The sequence below is a fragment of the Typopeltis vanoorti genome, chromosome 3, assembly GCF_054136105.1.
Source record: "Typopeltis vanoorti isolate ZY-2024b chromosome 3, IOZ_Tvanoo_1.0, whole genome shotgun sequence".
Classification (NCBI taxonomy): domain Eukaryota; kingdom Metazoa; phylum Arthropoda; class Arachnida; order Uropygi; family Thelyphonidae; genus Typopeltis; species Typopeltis vanoorti.
Genome location: NC_143551.1, coordinates 63138839 through 63157755, shown reverse-complemented (window position 1 = coordinate 63157755; position 18917 = coordinate 63138839). Strand labels below are relative to the sequence as shown.

The 18917-nt window shown below is 38.5% G+C and overlaps 1 protein-coding gene and 1 long non-coding RNA gene across 4 annotated transcripts in view; one reads left to right on the top strand and one right to left on the bottom strand.

Annotated features, from left to right (window-relative positions):
* The window catches only part of LOC150108202 (telomerase reverse transcriptase-like), a 432232-nt gene that overhangs the window by 57501 nt on the left and 355814 nt on the right, over positions 1-18917 (bottom strand). The gene's annotated exons all lie outside the window — the stretch shown is intronic.
* LOC150108203 (uncharacterized) overlaps positions 1-18917 on the top strand; it is a 261776-nt gene that overhangs the window by 58802 nt on the left and 184057 nt on the right. For both annotated transcript variants that reach the window (XR_016548123.1, XR_016548122.1), the window contains exon 3: positions 5065-5116. This is a non-coding gene — a long non-coding RNA (uncharacterized LOC150108203). The remainder of the gene's footprint in view (positions 1-5064; positions 5117-18917) is intronic.

The following is an 18917-nucleotide window of genomic DNA, read 5'->3' as shown; positions in this document are numbered from 1 at the left end:
GTATTTGGACACCTTACAAGTCATATAAATTTTGAATTCTACTCCATGCAAATATTCAGGGAGTGTCTGCGTAAGCCTGGTAATAAAATATGAGATGTACTGTATGTTTTGCACTGTACTCGATGTCAAGATGCCACGTTCTGCTGAACTGACAGATTTCACAACGTGGGATGATAGTTGGATATCACATCAGTGGTCTTTTTTTTGACCGTCTCAATATACCGAAACCCACCGTAGCTTAAGTCATTCGTAGATGAACAGTTACTGGTGCTACCACAGCAAGAAAACGCCCTGGGAGGCATTCCACACTCACAGACCGAGATCGACGAGCTCTTTCTCGGAATGTTCGAGCATCCCGCACGCCATCAGCGGCGGATCTCACAGTCAATCTGGAAAATGCTGCAGCAACATCTATCAGCAGTAGAACTGTCCGCAGAGAGTTGCATACCTTAGGTTACCACGCCAGAGCTTCCGCGAACAAGCCACCCCATCACCCCCCCCCCCGAATGCCATTCAGGGAAGGTGACTATTAAACTAGTCTTTCACACCGTTTCTGGACCGTAGATGACTGGAAAAGGGTTCTGTGGAGCGACGAATCATGCTTTGAAATGTTTCACTCTGATGATCGTGTTTGGATCTGGAGATTATCAGGGGAGGATTCCGGCAGGAGTGCATCATTCTAACTGTCAGGTTTGGTGAAGGCTCGGTAATGGTATGGGGATGTTTCAGTTGGATGGGGCTTGTTTCATTGGTGGACGTGCCCAAAGCCATGACATCTGATAGCTACTTGGACATCCTGAACAACTTCATACTTCCCACAGTTGAAGTATTTTGGCGGTGATCCTCGCACGACAATTTCCATGTCATATTGCACTGCGTGTCGAGACTGGTTTCCACAAAACAACATTGAAGTGTTGGACTTGTCGCCTCAGAGTCCACATCTTTGGGATAAATTAGAACGCCGAATTCGCTCCAGACCACAGTGGCTGTCATCAGTATCAGTAATGTGGGGTAGGTTACGAGGAATGGAAGAATATTACTGTTGCGACGTATCAAAAATTGGTTGAAAACACGCCCCGCAAGGTGTCATTCAGGCCAAAGGTGGTCCTATTTCGGTACTAGGAATGTAAAAAAACGCATTGTTTCGACCATAATTAGGTGTCCAAATACTTTTTGTCAACATGCATGTTTTTGTTGCTTTTTTTGTAAGTTAAATTCCAATCAAAAGTTCTGGCGCTTCATATCAATGTAAGAGTATAAAATTCATAAAATATAAAGCGAACTCTAATCAGAGCAGCAATCCTATTGAAGTAGGGTAGTGCTTGGTCAGTCTCCCTATGTTTATGATGTTACAGAAATGTGCTTGTACATTTCTGACCTTTTTTTCTGTTGCTTCTTTTCTCTTTGTCACTGACTCGAGTCTGTTGACACACGGGAGAAGCTTTATCCATATTTTGATGTTTTTGGATTAAATTCATTGAAATATTCTGCAGAATGCAATGACATATTATGAAACACGAATTTCAGACTTTTTGTGTTGTATATCTAAGGTTATCATATACGGTTTCAAGTGGAGCCTGCATCAGACACTGTTTATTTATTTTTTTTTTTTTTAATGTGACCCTCACCCACGACAGGTTTTTATTTGTGAATCCATAAAGTTGGAGAGGGATAGATATGCTAAACACTCGGCCATCCCGACTGGCGACTGTTACGCACCTCCCTTGTTTTTGATTAATATAAACTTATGTAATTATAAAATAATCTATTATTAAATTTGCAATTTAAAATTTTTATGTCAGTTCTACACATGAAAGGTTAATTATATGGACAGGTACAGTTCAGTAACCCGAAAGACTAAACGCGTGCTTTTTCAAATCACTTGAAGCTTCAGATAAACAGAGCAGTTCGTATCAGAAGCTGAAACTCATCACTAAAATTAAAATTTTGTAATTAAATTTATAATAACATTTTAAGTAAGGTACCTTAGCGTTGGTGTAATTTCCATGACTGTTAATCAGACGAAGAAAGACATAGGTTTGATTTAGCAACCGACCGTTTCTTTCAGCCGATTCCAGAGGATTTTTCGACAAATAATCCTTCTGCCACCACCCCCAGGAAAAACATTTGGTTATTTAACTTCGTAGCAAGAGAAATCGATATAAAAAAAACCCTACAACAATACAGGTAGTCCTCGGCTTACGACGGGGTTACGTTCGAACGTATCCGTCTTAAGTCGATTCTGACGTAAGTGGAGGACTTTTGTTAATTCTTGATTTGTTTGATTTCTGTTATAATATTTTCATAAATTAGGTTTCAATTTAACTTAAAATAGTTAAAATGTATAAATTTACACAAACATTTATAAATTATTTATTAGCAGCACATATACATATAAATACATACATACAAAATTAAGAAAGAAAAATTTAAGAAAAATATGTATAAACACATATCAAAAATCACCATTTTTGTGATTTTTTTTTTCCAGATTTTTCTTGAAAATTTCGGCAGTTTGAAAATCGGAACTAGCAACTTCTTCCGTTATCCGTATGTTATGTAAGTTAAATCGGCTTTTGAATCGATAAAAACCAACCTTTACTAGCGTTAAACGCTAGTAAAGGTTGGTTTTATCGGCGTTTATATTATACGGCGAGCATATATGTTCTTGTTGTTTCCTTAAATTGTCGAATAGGCTGCGTGCTTTTGTTTGAACCGTAAACAAACTGAGAGGAATATTCTTGTTGATTTGACCATCTATCCATATCATTAAAAGCTTTTCCATTTCATGAATTGGCCTTTCTCTTTGTTTCGTTAAAATTGTACATTTCATATTAACTTCCCCTTTAGTTGCGTCCATTATTCTTGATTTATCTTTTAAATTAACAGTTGAATGCGATAGTTTTTCTTCTCGTGCTATTTCACCGACTTTTTTTCTTTTGTCATATGCTTTAATCACCTTCATTTTAACATCTAAACTTAAAGCTTTCCTCGCCTTATTTTTTATATTGGAATTTTCATCAGTAGTATTATAGCACGCTCACACTTTATAGAGCTCCGCTTGGCTTTCTACCAAGAATAGTCGATTCATGCTGAAGGAGAGAAAGAAATGAACGATGTACGAATTGGTTGCCAACATGCGAAATCACGTGCTTTCTTGTCTGTCACTGTACTAGTATGTTCAGAAAAGAAAAGCCAAATTTTCCGACGTGTAATAATAAACAAACTCATCCAAGAAGAACGATTGATTACCCTATTATCGGAATGGATTCTCCTTTTTGTGACATGCGCAGAAGTGTCGAAGGGTCTCGAATCTGTGGGCGTACTATACTTCTCTTACTGGACATGATAGGGTTACGGCGAGATACAAAAATTGCAACGAGAGAAATGGACACTGCGACTGCTGATTAGCAGCTAACCTGCCAAAGGCTGTGATAAATTAGAAGTGGATGAACCTAATAGCTGCATAGCAGCAGCTATTAGGTATTGGTGATAGGCTTTGCTTGTCGATTAGTGGCGACGCTCAATGCGTATACAAAAGTAATGTGATATATGTATGTATAACTAGCGGCAAAGTTAAATTATAAAATTTTTAATAATAGTTTTTGACCGTCGTAAGTGCGAATCATCGTAAGTCGAGTCGTCGTAAGTAGAGGATTGGCTGTACTTATAATATAGCAGTTAGGTTGAGGAGCACGAGATAGTGATAATTATCTGCCATATTCTTCCTTCATCTCTCCAGTAATGACGAAAATGGGCATCCAAAGTGCCGCTTACTCTCTTTGAAGAAGAAGAAGGAGCGTTAGATGATTTAAAACTTTATTATTCTAAAAATAAATTTTTATCATTATATTTTAGTTATATAATAACTAAACTTTAATGATAAAAATAACAGTACTAAAAGACTTTTAAAGAAACTGAGCTGAAAGCATCCAGCTGATTATGATTTTCTTTGAGTTTTCTCTGGAAAAAATCACGACTTCAACCAAACACTTCTATATTTAAAGTTTTCTTTAAATATGGAAGTGTTTGGTTGAAGTCAACGTTTCAAATTGTTAAGTCTCATAGCTGTCAACTGCCAATAGCTATAAGATATCAAGGGACACATCACATACCAAAGTTGTTCATCATTATCCGTTATTAAACTTGTGAACCCAAACAATATGTATGAGTGGTTGCATTTTTATTGATTCGCCACTTAACACTTACGTTCGTTGTACTTTCTTTTACTTTCATCAAAGAGTCTCCGTAGCTCAGTCGATGTCGATGATGCCCTTTGGTTGGAAAGACCTGGGTTCGAATCCCGTCTAGGATGCGAAGAAACCTTTGTCAGAGCTGAAAAGTCGTGATAAAGGTTGAAATCCTTCCACCCTCCATATGAAACAAACAAACAAACAAAAAATAATAATAATAAAAATTAATTGAAGGTGAGTTAGCCGGTCTCATGAGAGGTGGGAGGGTTTTCATCCTGTCCAGAACACACGCAATTTATAGACATAATACCGTAGCCTCATAGCCTCCGATCGCAATGAGTTGAATAAACTGAAATTCGCGTTCCATAAATGTACAATTAAAATCGGAAATAGGACCTTTATCACCATTAACAGCGCAAGATGGTTTCAGGCATTTGTCTCCTATTTCAGAGGTTCAAAATGACCAAGTGATGTCATGTGATGTTATTAGTGTTATTTTACTTGATGTAAATATATTTTCGAGAACAAAAAAATATCTCCACATATTATTATTATTATTATTATTATTGAGAGAGACCTCCAGACAGTCAGGAACTCATCCAACGAAGCTATGCTATTCTCACCAGCTGTTATAGCCGTTCTTGAATTCATTCAAGAATGGCTATGCCAATAAAATAAAACAATAAAAATGGTCCTAACACCTTTCTTGACAGCATTCATTCTCAACGTTTATGGATGGCCTCGCGTCCTTTCCCCACCCTCTATAAAATGAAAAATATAATGAAAGTATAGCCTTTTCATTATAATATTTTAAAGATTTCATGAGCTGAACTTTTGTTTCGAGTCTTATTGAATCATTTATATCTTGCAGAAAGAGCCTGAAAAGGTAGAGATGACTATCCATAAAAGTTGCCTATCAAGTGGTAAGTAAGATTTTATAAATGTTTTCAAGGATGTATTGATACCTGAATATTTCCTGAATTGGTTTCAGCTGCTTTTAAAAGAAAAAAAAACTCTGGAGCTATTTCATTAAGAAATCCTAAACCAGTTCAAAGTTGTCATAAAGAATTCACTTTTTTTTTTTAAATCTCTTGTCTGAAGTGTTAGCATGCAGTCTCCGTGTGCTTACGCGGAAGATAAAAAGGATAAGCGATAATTGGAGAATATTTGATAATTTTTGATGTAGTAATCTTGGATAATAAGAAGACTGACGAAGTTGCTCAACACGAACACTTATAGAAGAGGTCATAAATCTTGAAGGAGGTACGCTTTGGGCTTTGCTTAATATGTTTTCATAGGCATTTGGGAAGTGGCAGCGGAAAAGCTCGAATGAATCTTCCCACTCTGACGACCCGTCTTTTCTTTTTTTATCTCTTTGTTCCGATGAACGAAAGACGTTAAAAGGGAAGATAAGTTATCTTGGATATATGGAAGGTGGGTCGGTAACAATTTAACCTTAAAGTTAGATTAAAAAAAAAGAAAAGAAAAAAAAGAAAGAAGAATCATTTGAGAAATTTATAGAATAGAATACAAAACGAACTGCGTCCGTTTAAATTATTTGGATAACCTTCATATATAGTAAAGATTTGTATCTGCGTGATTTTTATTATTATTATTTTTTAAATAGAAAGCAATCTCTAGTTTTCTCTCTCATGGCGTCTGACCTTGAAGCAAGCAAGAAAACCTTCCGATAATTCTGTTGGGGAGGGAACGTTCAGGAAACAAGTCTTCATAGTGAAGAGTACAGAGGTATTATTCACCACGCATTTGTGAAGGTCAGACACCACCAAAAGAGAAATAATAAGAGTATAATTAATCCTCTCAGATGCGATTCTTCTCATGCAAATGACAGATTGTGGGGTTAGAGAACGAAATAATGGCACCACTGTGGTAATACTGCACTGATAGCGTTACACAGCAATGAAGTATACTGCTGAAAACAATTAGGGGATATTTTGGTTTTCTTGTAAATTAAAAGTTATAAAAATAATTTACAAATGTAACACATTTATTTTATATTATTCTTAATATACAACAGTGTAGAACACGCAACTGCGTACAAAATCGTGTTAAGACTTGGCGAAACGTGTCTTAGCCGTATTAGCATGTTGGGGGGGGGGGGGATAAAAGCGTGGCTTGTTGCGCTCACTTCCACAGTGCATAATTATTACTTCAATTGTAAACTTGTGTCACCTACCACCCATTATTTTGTTAAAAATGGCAGAGCAACGTGATATCCCGGAATCCATGGCTTGGAGAGATTAGTCAATTAGAAGCTGGACAAACATAGCAAGTTGTCGCTAAGGCGTGTCGTGAACCTCAAAGTGTAATTTTTGAGTTTTGAGGAAGAAGATATTGAATGAATGGACTTGCTTGCCTGTTCACCGGATTGTAATCCAATCGAACATGCCTGGGATGTTTTAGGTAGGCGCGTTTCTGCTCGACTGGCGCCACCACGCTTCAAGAGCTCGAAATTGCTCTCACAGAAGAGTGGGGAAATATCCCACAAGAACTGTTTGATCATCTTATCCGGTCCATGCAATCAAGGTGTACCGCTGTTTTGGGCTGTTAATGAAGACCATACGCCCTATTAAAAATTAACAACAGCGTTTTTGGCTATTCTTGTTGTTATTCTTGCTAAAATTATTTCACCCTAAAATGTATAATTCGTTAAATTTGTAATAAATATCGATTATTTAAACAATATCTCATCAATTACACCTATCCATAACTAAGAAATATTTATTCATGCATAAAGTACCGAATAGTATAATTATTTGCAGAAATTTATAATTATCCGAAAGAAACTAAAATATCCGCTAATTGTTTTGAGCAGTGTATATTAGAATAAAAACAATTAAATAAGGCGATTGATGAAAAAGAGAAAAAATTATACACACAGAAATCACAGTAAAAAATAAAAATAAAAAAGGCACATCGTTAGAATGCATATTAAATCCAACATTATTTCAAAGCCGAATGTTTGTAGAAACTGTGAAAGTTTCGTAAGTTGACCTGAAAGTTTACGGGAATACAATCCTCGGCATCCGCGAGTTGTCTTAGCTTAGACTTCTTAAAAGACTTGGGTGTTGCCCAAGCGTTCATGTATTCGCCTTTTATTAGTGCATTTGAAAAAGGTTTCACTAGCCTGTTAGCTGTTTCGAACTGGTTGGTTATCTTCTACACACAGGCTCACCCTACTACTGAGCAGAAGCGCTCATATTCCAGGGAAAATCATTCACTGACATGGCCCGATAAAAGCAACTAGGAAAACTCCAATCTCCGGATGTTCAAAAGCTCTGTTAAGGCAGAAACTTTGAGAGAGCAAAAACTCGTTCAGTACTAACGAACGCATAACGTTACTGGTTTGATGGGTGAAGCATAAATGCTTTTCATATTCCTCTTTGTCTGAAGGGGAATTCTTTGAGTAGAGAGTTATTAAGCTTTAAGCTCGTCCTGGAAGGGAACTGAGATTAGCTGTGTTCAGCTGAGCATAGAATTGATTTGGGTCTTTTGTATTTGCAGAATTCTGCTTCATTGTAATCTGAAGCTTAACTGATCAGGGGGTTTGGATGATTGCTTGCCTTGGCGAAGAACTTTTCTGCTAGGTCATGAAGGGAGGATGTGATGTAGGGAATGCTGACTTCAATGTGAATCTGAGAGTTTCTAATGAACCATGGGGCGTCCAGGATCATTCTCAGGCATTTGATCTGTATCCTCTGCAGTTTTAGAATATTTGTATGCGAGGTATGGCTCCATGCAGGAGATGCATAAGTGATGACCGGGCATATTGCCATCCTATATATGAGTAGTTTGTTCCGAGTATCCAGTTTGCTTCTTCTGTTGATCATGGGGTACAGTTGCGCGATTACTTTGGATGTCTTCGAGCTTATGTGTTTTATTATGTGTTTTATATGACTGGTGAATTGCAGTTTTTTGTCAAGCATCACACCGAGATATTTGACTTCAGTCTGCCTCGAAATCTTGACTCCTAGCAGGTGTATGTCCTCCTTGGTCTGGACCTTCTTTTTGGAGAACAGTATGGCTGAACTCTTCTGGGGGTTTGCTCGGATCCTCCAGTCAATCAGCCACTTCTCCAGTGTACGAATACTGCTTTGGAGTCTTGTGATAGCCAGTTTGGGGCTGTGAGATCTTGCTAATAAAGCAGTATCATCTGCATATAACGCAGTAATTGTTGAACTTGGGTTTTGAGGGAATATCAGCTATGTAGATAGAAAATAGCAGGGGGGGGGGGCAGAAGTGAGCCCTGCGGCACACCTGCTAGGCTTTTGCGTCTGGTTGATACAGTTTCATTTATTTTGACCCGCATGTATCTTGTCTTTGAAGTATGTGTCAATTATTTTTATTAGATTAATTGGTATATTGAATTTCATGAGTTTGTAGAGAAGTGCCACACCTTACCAAAAGCTTTCGCAGCATCTATAAAGACAGCAGCTGTGTGGAGATTCCAGTTGAAACCTTTCGTGATATATTCGACCAGTCGGTGTATTTGTTGTACAGTGCTATGTTTTTTTCTGAATCCGAACTGCTCGTTTGGAATAATACCTAATTTATCCGTTAGTGATTGAAGTCTTGTAAGGATGACTTTTTCCGCAATCTTTCGAAGGCTGGATAGAAGACTAATAGGTCTGTAGCTTTCGGGGAGTTGATACTTCTTTCCAATCTTTTTGATTGGCCTGATATCCGCCGTCTTCCAGATTATGAGAAAATGCTTGAATCTGAGGATGGCATTGATTATGTTGACTAGATGCGCAATCGCTTTTCTGGTGAGTAGTTTGATTATTCTGTATGTGATTCCATCTGGACCTGGAGCCTTGTTGTTGTTGTTCAAATTGGTTATGATATTTGTAACTTCTGCTGGAGAAGCGGGTGTGATAGGTTCTGAGTTATCCTTTTGTTGTCTTAAGACCTGCTTGACTCGGCGGTATATCTTGTATAAGATTGATGTCCAGATTTTCATAAGAGGGGGTTACATTGAGTTTCCAAGCTGTCAACTAGGGCTTATAGGTCCCTTCTTGGTCTGAATTGGGGATATAAGTTGCCTTTTAGTGCGGAGGGTTCTCAAGATGAAGTTGTCCTCTGGGTTTAGTTTGGTTTCCCAATCTTGGTTTCGATGTTTTTGCAGAGCTTCACGGACTTGTTTATTTAAATTATTCATAGTTGTTTTATCTTGTGGGGCTCTTGTATTATGGTACCTCTTTCTGGCTTTATTTTTTTAATCTGATTAGGTCCATGATTTACTCGGGGATCCGACTGATTGGGTGAATGACTGTAGTTTGGATGACTGACTTTATTGCTTTTTTGATTTGACTGGTTAGGTTGTTTACAGCAAAGTCTATCTCCTCTTTATTGTGAATAACAGCGACTGGGCCTATGTGCTCTGAGAGAATTCTAGGGAGTTTGTCCCAAGGTATAAATGAGTGTGGTGGAGTGAGTTACTCGAGCGTACCAAGCTTAAGTAGGATGGGGTTGTAGTCGGAAAACAGTTCATTTAAGATTTCCAGCTGATACTGGTATCTAATGTTTCTGAGGATGACTATGTCAAGTACATCTGCGCTTCCGATTGGACTGTGATGAGTAGGCTATGTAGGTCCGGCTGTAACTATTGAGTTTTTGGTTGAGTAATGGTATAGAATACGACCTTTGTCATTGATTGTGGAGCGGAACCAAGCTGTTTGCTTGGCATTAATTAAAGTCTCCAGCCATAATAATGGAGTCAGCGGAGCGGAGAATGGAATCCAAATCAGTTGCCAACAGTGGGATGCCGGGTGGATTGTATGTGGCGTAGATTCTGATGCTGCCTGTATTGTTAGTTCATACCTGTTATATCAAGGTTCTTGATTTGTGGGTTGGTCAGGACAGTGTGGCTTAAATCATTTTTGATGTATACGGCTGTGCCTCCTCCACCGGCGGTTTTATACATCGTGAAGCCCCGTAATTTAGGGGTATTAGCTGACCTAAGTGCTTTTCGTTAACTAAGCCTCTATCTGGATTGTATCTGAGCGTGAACTCTTGCAGTTCAAGGCTTTTGTTTAACAGACCATTAGCATTCCATGCTATTATCGTGAGTGAGTTTAGTTTGAATTTTTTATACATTGTATAGTTCTGTCAGTATGGATTGGGTTTCTAGATAGAACCTCTTTCTGGAAGATGGTGAGGAGCTTGCTTTGCTGAATTCCTGCAGCATGGTGGCAAGAGATGCAGTTAGAACTAATGTTAAGTTGGAGCTTGCTTACTCATGTGATGAAGGAATCTGAGTTCGAGGCGCCTCTGCATATGACGAAGATCGCATGCCTTTCTGTGCTGCTGAAGGTGAGGTAGATTCGAAATACAGGAGGGCAACCTGCTTGGTTGCTTATGGTGTCATTACATGGAGGAGCAGGTTTCACTCTTGCTGACCCACGATTTTTTGGGTGGAAAAGGCACCCCTTGTAGTTTGTGGGGGTGAGGTCCTCTAGAATTGGCATAACAAGCAGGTGTAGTCCTTGGATTGATGCAGGAGCTGGTCTGGTATCAAATTTGTGCAAAGCAACCTACAGACAGATATCTAAAATATGGTGAAGAACACATTTTAGACATCTGTAGGCTGCTTTGCACAAATTTTGGGTATGCCCAAATTTTTGGCATCTATGGCATTAGCCTGCCGATGCCCTTTTCCTTAGAGGCTCAGTAGTAATTTTGAGCCTGCAGATATCCATCACTTCGTATATCCTTTTCTGGGTGGTACTGATTTCTACTAGTACTAAAGGCATTGGCCTTTTGTCAGATCTCAGCATTCTGCTAACTTTGATTGGGGTAAGTACTTGACTGATGAGGTCGCCAGTGATCTCATCTGTTGTAATGCCCTCGGAAGCCCCCTCTGAGGACCACTTTAAGATTTTTCTCGTTTGCTAATGCGAAGGTGTGGAAGGGCAATTTGGAATTGTCCAACATTTTTGTCATTTGGCGATAATCTGAGACAGCAGCGGGATGAATCTTAACTCCCTCATCTGGGTTTCTGGCCCTGGAGAAGTTGATGTTTTGTTCATGAAGGGTACTTGAAACTGATGTCCACTTTATTTCGTCTCGGAGAATCACTGGTGGGACTTTTTCTTTTTTGTCTTCTGAAGCTTGTGGTGAATTTCTTCCATAAGATCTTCAGAGGTCCTCTGTCTTTTGGTTGCCTGTGCACCCCTAGGAGTGAATCTATCGAGGGTTCTTGGACCATGGGACCGTTGTGAATTCGCCCTCTGTGTACTCATCCTCTCCTTCTTGATCATTGACCTGGGCGTATATGTTTATAAATCCCGGGAATTCTGTATCAAACCTTTTTAATATCTTCTTGAACAGGTCAAGCAACTGGTCTTTGCTAAAGGCTTGAATAATATCATCCGTGATGCCCATACTTGGATAAAGAGCGCCTTGGTAGATATACCTCTTGTTCAGTTATGCCTGTTTTGGCAATCCTGTACGCTTATAGCCTACTATTAGGTCCTGTAGACTCAACCGGAAGTCTACTAGCTAAGTAAAGCAAGTTAGTAATGCCCTACTAAAAGGGGAAAGGAATGTCAAGAACTCACTTGGCCACAGAGTGAAAACTACCTCCCTAAAATACCATAAATCCACCACTGGTCCTTTTTTCGGGTGGGACCGACATGGCCATCAGACCTCATGCATTTTTCATGCAGAGGAGGAGACAGTAGGAATTAAACCGTCAGTTCCACTGCAATGCGAGATTCCCGAAAAACCTTGTATGAAATCTAATCAGGCTCAATCTAAAATAACACGTCTGTTCTCGTCAAAAGTCCAAGCAAAATCCATCTCCTCATTTAGTACTAACGAAATCGAAATGTCAGACAAAGGTATTTTTCATAGGCGTACTCTCGGTCGGTAAAATAATTACTAAAGAAAGAGCCAAAAAAAGCTTCATTTTGGCGATGTAAAATTACATAGGCAGAATGGATATTAAATCCCACATTTTGGCTCTTTCTTTAGTAATTAAAAAAGTTTTTAATGACTTAAGCATGTTGTACTGAAACCGTATATTTTTCATTTACAAAGGCAGGCTTTAATTAGGTATTGTTAAGCGATATTATTTCCCAAACATTTTTTTAAGTAACCTCAATAACCAGTGTGATTATTGAAGAATGCTGATGAATAAGCTGGTATAAAATAACTGATATTTAGTTTTCTTCCTTCCTTTTAATTAATGCTTTAGACGTCGGTGACTGAGGCAACCATTATTTTACCACTTTTATGTTTGATAAAATTTAAAGTCTTTTTTAATGATATACAAATAATTCTTTCGGACGTATGTACGCATCCGTGATTTCCTCTTATTGCGTTTATCTTCCTCCATGTCTTTATTTAAATCTATATACTCAGATATATTTAAAGCCCACTTAACCTACCGCAGACTTACGGCAGCATGCTGCAAGATATCTTTCAATGTCCCTGAATGTTAGTGACGTCAAAAAATCTTGAGTAAAGCACGATATTCACACTTTTTTGAAGTTACGATATGTTTTCTCTGGGCGCACAGAGTTTAAAATAACCTACAAATCACCGTGTTAAACATGACAGTTGAACATTTGGGTAAACGAATTGTTATTCACAGCTAGGCTCTGCTGTATTAAATTACGTGTTTTGTTTAAGCAGACGTGATTGCGAAAAAGCCACGTGACCATCTGCTAGATCGCAAGCACGTCATCCTGCACAGTATATTACATTAATAACTAAACTTTGCTTGAGCCAGCGCCAGATTCACATATAGCATGCTTAGTCATATCTCAAATCTACACGTATTTTTTTGCTCTAAATCTGTCTTGCTTCTCAATAAAAATAGCAATATTAAGCATGGTTTAACATGTTTGATATTGTACATTAAAATATAATTTCTATAATCATTTCTGAATTTCCGAGGTAGCTAAGTTCCTGTAATGCGTCTACACTTAATTTTCTTCAAGTTAAAAAAAAAAAAAAGTTTAAATGATTTCTCATTTATTTTAGTGAAATATTGCTTATTATTATTATTATTATTATTATTATTATTATTATTATTATTATTCCTGATACCTCCAAGGAGTCAGAAGACTCATCGTGGGAGGACTTTATATAATCTGGTTCCCTCATCTTCATATGATGAAGCAGGTAATCTTGAGTTTTCGTCCATTTTGAAGAATTCTATTATCCTAAGTTGCTTCGTATAATAAATATCTAAAAAATAAAAACGCATATGTTAAGAAGACGAAAATAAAAGCAAGACAACGAGACTCTTAAGGAAGATTTTCGCTATTTTCAAAGTACTCTAAGAGCTTTCATTTTTTTTTTTTTAACCAGGATATTATTAGACAGAAAGGCTTCGGTTTGGCAAATTAAGTAATATAATGAGGATATTAAAATCCATAACTTTTTATACCTAAATGAAATGAAAGTTTAAAAAAAAGTTTAGTTTATCAGAATATTACCAGAGAGTTTAAGAGAATATAATCTTCGGCATATATAATCTTATATTCTGTCCTAAAATTGGAAACCTTTTCAAGCTTTATTTTATTTGGCTATAAAAAATGATTTGGTTATAGTGTGCTAATATAACAAGATGAACGGTAGCAAGAACGAGAAGAAGCATGAAGACTTCATCTACGAAAACTTGCCTTCCGTAAGTTTTCTCCTTTGGTTGGAAAGACCAAATTCAAACTGGGTTTGAATCCAGTCTACGAGACTATAAACTTTTTTTTTTTTATGGACCTTTCCAGCTGAAGGTTAGTTAACTGATCATACGGCAGCGATAAAATATGCAAAAAAGACGAGAAGAATTCACTCAATTAACAAATATAATACACTGGTCTCATAACCATAGTTGATTGAGTCGTAAATTCAAAATCTGAGCTAAAGTTTTTTCCCTGACCATTATTGTGTTCAGCTTCTATTCAACATCACTCAGTCGTTCATTTATGTTAACGCGAAAATTAAAACGATGTAAATTTAGAAGCTGTTCGTATTTATTCTACAATCGCGATAAAGCAGAAATAAATGATTCGAGTGTTACAACTTCAGCTGTATTGATTAAAAGAACTACCTTTTAAATTATACAGCTGAAGTTGAAACATGAAAGGAAAAATGAAATGTTTGTTTCATCTTTCCTTTCATGTTTTACGTTCAATGACTTGACATTAATCAAATTAATGCCATAATAAGGACGATTAATCCTATCTGCACTACTTTGTACACTGGTTTATTCTCATGTCAGCTTGTCTGTATTGCGAGATGAAGAAACTCAAAATTCCGGAAACACCTTGCCATCGCTGTATGAGACCGGCTAACTCATCTTCAACCAAAAAGCTTGATTCCTAAACGAGAATCTACCCCCCCCCCCCCACGTCTTTATATTTGAAGGGAAAATCTCATTGTTCTCGCGACTGTACTACAGCAGAGCTTCAGTTTTCAGAATACTCTAAACTAGAGTGAAGAAAATATAGCTCGCGGACCACTTCCTGTCTTAGAAATGATTTTATCCACCCTGCCGTCATACTGTTTAACAACTCAGAAAAAAATTGTATTAAAATTGCATTTTTTTATCATTTAAAGTTTTGTTTATTACAAAAATGATATCAACTGACGTACACTAGTATTTAATACAAGTGTTCGTCAATGTTTCCATCCAATCTATATCATGTTAGGAGTAAACATCTGCTGGGTGATGTGTTGCTGGTCAAATTCCGTATCATACCATTATTAACATCACAGGTCAAGAAAACTGCCCCTACTGAGACTCCTTGACCTTAGTGTGAATCCATAATATTGCCTGCAGTCTTCTTGGGTGGACAACTTACAGACTTGCCGGCCTGGTTGGTTAGCGTATCCGCTCTCCAGCAAAAAGGCTACGGGTTCGAATCCCGCCGTGGGCATGGATGTTTGTGATTGTCTGTGAAAATACTAGTGGTTATGGTGGGTAGTAGATGGCGTTGGTGTAAATGATGCGGTTTGCTAGTTGGTGGATGGGATGGTGGAGACGGAGAGTTGTAGAGTAGGTGCCCTCCCTCGATGAGTCTTTAGACTCCTTGGAGGTGTCACGTAATAATAATAATAATTTATTCGTATCAAATGCCTTGCTTATGTAGATATCCTTGCACATACCTAATAAGTCCGAACCCAGAGAGCACTCGTCCTTTTATCATATGCACCGCCCTATGCACATTCGTATCATTATTACAATTACTCGATTTTATCACTCTTACGCATACATACTCACCATTCCTCCCGACATGATTTATTTTCTCTGATTCTCCGTATCTGGTAGTAATTTCTCCAGACTCCTGACATGAAACGCATTCAAGCATAGACCGCCTCACTTATCCAAATATCCAAAAACTCGCAACCATTCCATCTACGCAACCTGTGCATTGAATCGTTTGCCATCATGTCCATTATTCTGTTGGATACCAATGCAGGGTAAATGGTCATTGTGAATAGACCAGTCCTCGCTCTGCTGGTCAACAGTCTAAGGAGTTCTAGGAAAACTTGCAAGGCATTCTAACAACAACAACATGAACCCTTACATTTTTGTTATCAAGTATTATTATTATTATTATTATTTGACACCTCCAGGGAGTCCAAAGACTCATCGAGGAAGAGTATGCCAACAGCATCGAACGATTGGTCCCCTTCCAACTACTATGATGGACTAGCTTTGTGTTTTTCTCATTATACCCTTGTCCATGCAACCTCTCACCAGTGTTGATCCTTAGTTAGGAAGAGGAACGCTTTTATTGGATAAGCATGGTACCCCTCAACAGGGGTCTTCTATCAGAACAGTGTACAACATTAAAATGACTACAACCAGTCCATGGTCGAGTCATTTGATTATTTGGAAATTATTAGATTTTACAATCCTACTGGTCCTTTTTCTGCCTCTCACACTTATGCAGTACCGTCGACAGGGTGTAGCATACAGGCAGCCTGCCTCACGGCGCCGCTTAATAAGGGCGCTCGTTCAGTCAAATCGCGGTAGGTGCCGTATTACGGCAACAAGATATTTTATCTGATGTAGATGCAATAGATTTATTTGAAGAATTATTCTCTAATAATACAAGAGAGAAAATTCTAAAATAATACAAGAGAAAAGTGGTCCTCACCAAATTTTTTCATATATAAATAACCAAAAGCTTGCAGAAATTTAAACCAATATAACCCCCCCCCCCCCACCCACACACACCTAAGGATATTGTTAACAATTCCTGTTAACAATATATAATCCCTGATGGATTATAAGAAAATCCGCAGCAAGTGCGGATTTTCTTATAATCCATCAGGGGCGATATTTAATTGTTTGCCTCAGGGCGCGATGTAATCTAGCGACGGCCCTGCACTTATGAGATGTTTTCTGGTCACCTATGATGCACTGCTTTTTTTTTTTTTTTTGTTTATCACACCCGAGATATTCCACTATCACCCATCCTTTCGAAATTATCCTTACACGATCTTTACCCATTATTACATGTATTTGAACACAGACAACTGTTTTCCAGAGACAATGCTGTTGCCTATTTATAATGTGGTACACAGTCATCTCGTACACTAATGGTCGATTCACCGAACACTGAAATTTTTAATATTTTGTCTACTGAGTTATATAAGTAGTTCAGTTTCCAAGATACTCTTCAGTAAGAAGGATCTGGGTTTCGAATCCTGTTTAGGACGCAGAAACCCTTCATCAGGACTTTTCAGCTGAAGATGAGTTAGCCGGTCTGTTACAATACGAGGGGGTGTGTGTGTGGTGGGGGGGGTGTAGAATAGTAACGCAATTACAGAAAAACTAAAAAAATAAATCAAAATAATCAGCTAACGCCTTTTATTCCCCCCCCCTTAGGGAGTAGGTGAAGCTGTTCTATCTAACTTTTGGATATTAAGAGGGAAGTTCAGTCTCCACCAGTAACCAATCCTAGTTAGCTGGCTCAAGACTATCACTAATTACACATGGCATCCAGTGAAGAGAGGTGGCTGACATGTGGTGACATCTCGTGGTCCCTAATCCCAACACTATTTTACTGTCTGAAAATAGTGTGGGTTCTACGATCGGTTTTCTTGAGTTTCCGGCCGGGAGGGAAAAAACCCCATTTGCCCATGCCAGAGATCGACTAATTCGAGAAGCATCGAAAAAAGGTTTAGAAATTCTTCTAGCCGGTGAGCAGAATTGAACACACGATGCTTTCTTCGAGCAGTTTAGCACCATTGAGTTACACAGGCTCACCTAAGTATACGTTGTTTATTCCCTTGATTTTGTCCTTTATGGTGAGCTTCACAAAATGTGTAAGCACCAATAGCAGTCTTTATAAGTTATTCCCAGACTGGCCAAGAATATTTTACTAAAATGTGGTGTTTCGAATCTCTACAAAAATTTTTGTACAGATTCCAAAAATCAAATCAGGCCTTTACAATTTTTTAATTCGAATATTTGCACTGACACAAAACTACATAATGGGTCGAAATTATATTCAGTATTCATTCCATTCTTGCAGATTAAAAGTTAATTTGGCATTCGTATAAGATGGATATGCTTTTCAAGTTTGATTCCGATTGGGCATTTCACTGGGGAAAAAAGTTTTATTTCTGGAAAATGATAAGGTGAGGGATTTCGGGGAAAACACGCTAACTACGAGAGGTAAAAGTCATTATTTCTCTCTATAAGGCTTTCATACATCCACATCTTGACAAGTGTTCTCAGATTTGGTGGCCAGGGTTTCTTGGGGATTTGAAAGTGGTAGACGCTGATGACCAAGACAGTTTGAAGTCTGTGGAATGCATCATATGATGATGGAATGAGGATATGCGATTGGTTCATAGACGGAAAAGAGGATACACAGCTTGGATAGAAGTCGACGGGCACTTCCCCATGGGTAAGGTGCATCGTGCCACGGAACGAGTCACTTGTTTGTAGCTGGTATAAATTGGAGGAATATGATGTTCCCAAGTCAGTGCAACTGTGTCGGGGTGATATGGTCGCAAAAATGGAACTGATGGATTTTGAAAGAGGCATTGTGATAGGATACCATGTCGCAGGCTTATCTGTTCGGCAAATTGTTTACAAATTAAATCAGGTCAACAATCAGTGATACCATACTGAGATGGAAAGGCAGGGAGTCAACTGCAAGTGCTACCCGCGGTGGACGACCCGCTAAAATCACTGAACGTGACCGTACAGTACTGCGAAGAATAATATGTAAAAACCGCCATTCGTCGGCCGACACGTTGAATACGGAGTTCTTGGCATCGACTGGGTGGACCGCAACATACAAGCTCCACATTGCCCGAACCAACATGAAGCATCGTCTTGTGGTGCAAAGAGCGTGTAGAGTGGGACGTGGAAAGCTTGGATAACTGTGTTATATGGAGCGACGAATCATGCTACATCCTGTACCAAGTAGATGGACGGGTGCGGCAGATGTCCAATAAACGTCTCTTACCGTAGTGCGTAACGCTAACTATGAAATTCGTAGGTGGCGATGTTGATGGTATGGACTTTTTTTTCCGGGTCTGCCTCGGGCCTTTGTGTGGTGCCACGAACAATGAACGCCGAAAGGTACCTGAACATTATGCTTTTCTACGGAACTGACCATTGTCTCTTTCAGCAAGACAATGAACTGTATCATAAGGCTGCTGCTGTAACTGCGTGGCTTGTGGACATGATCGTTCCCCACACTTGACTGGACTCCATAGAGCCTTGAT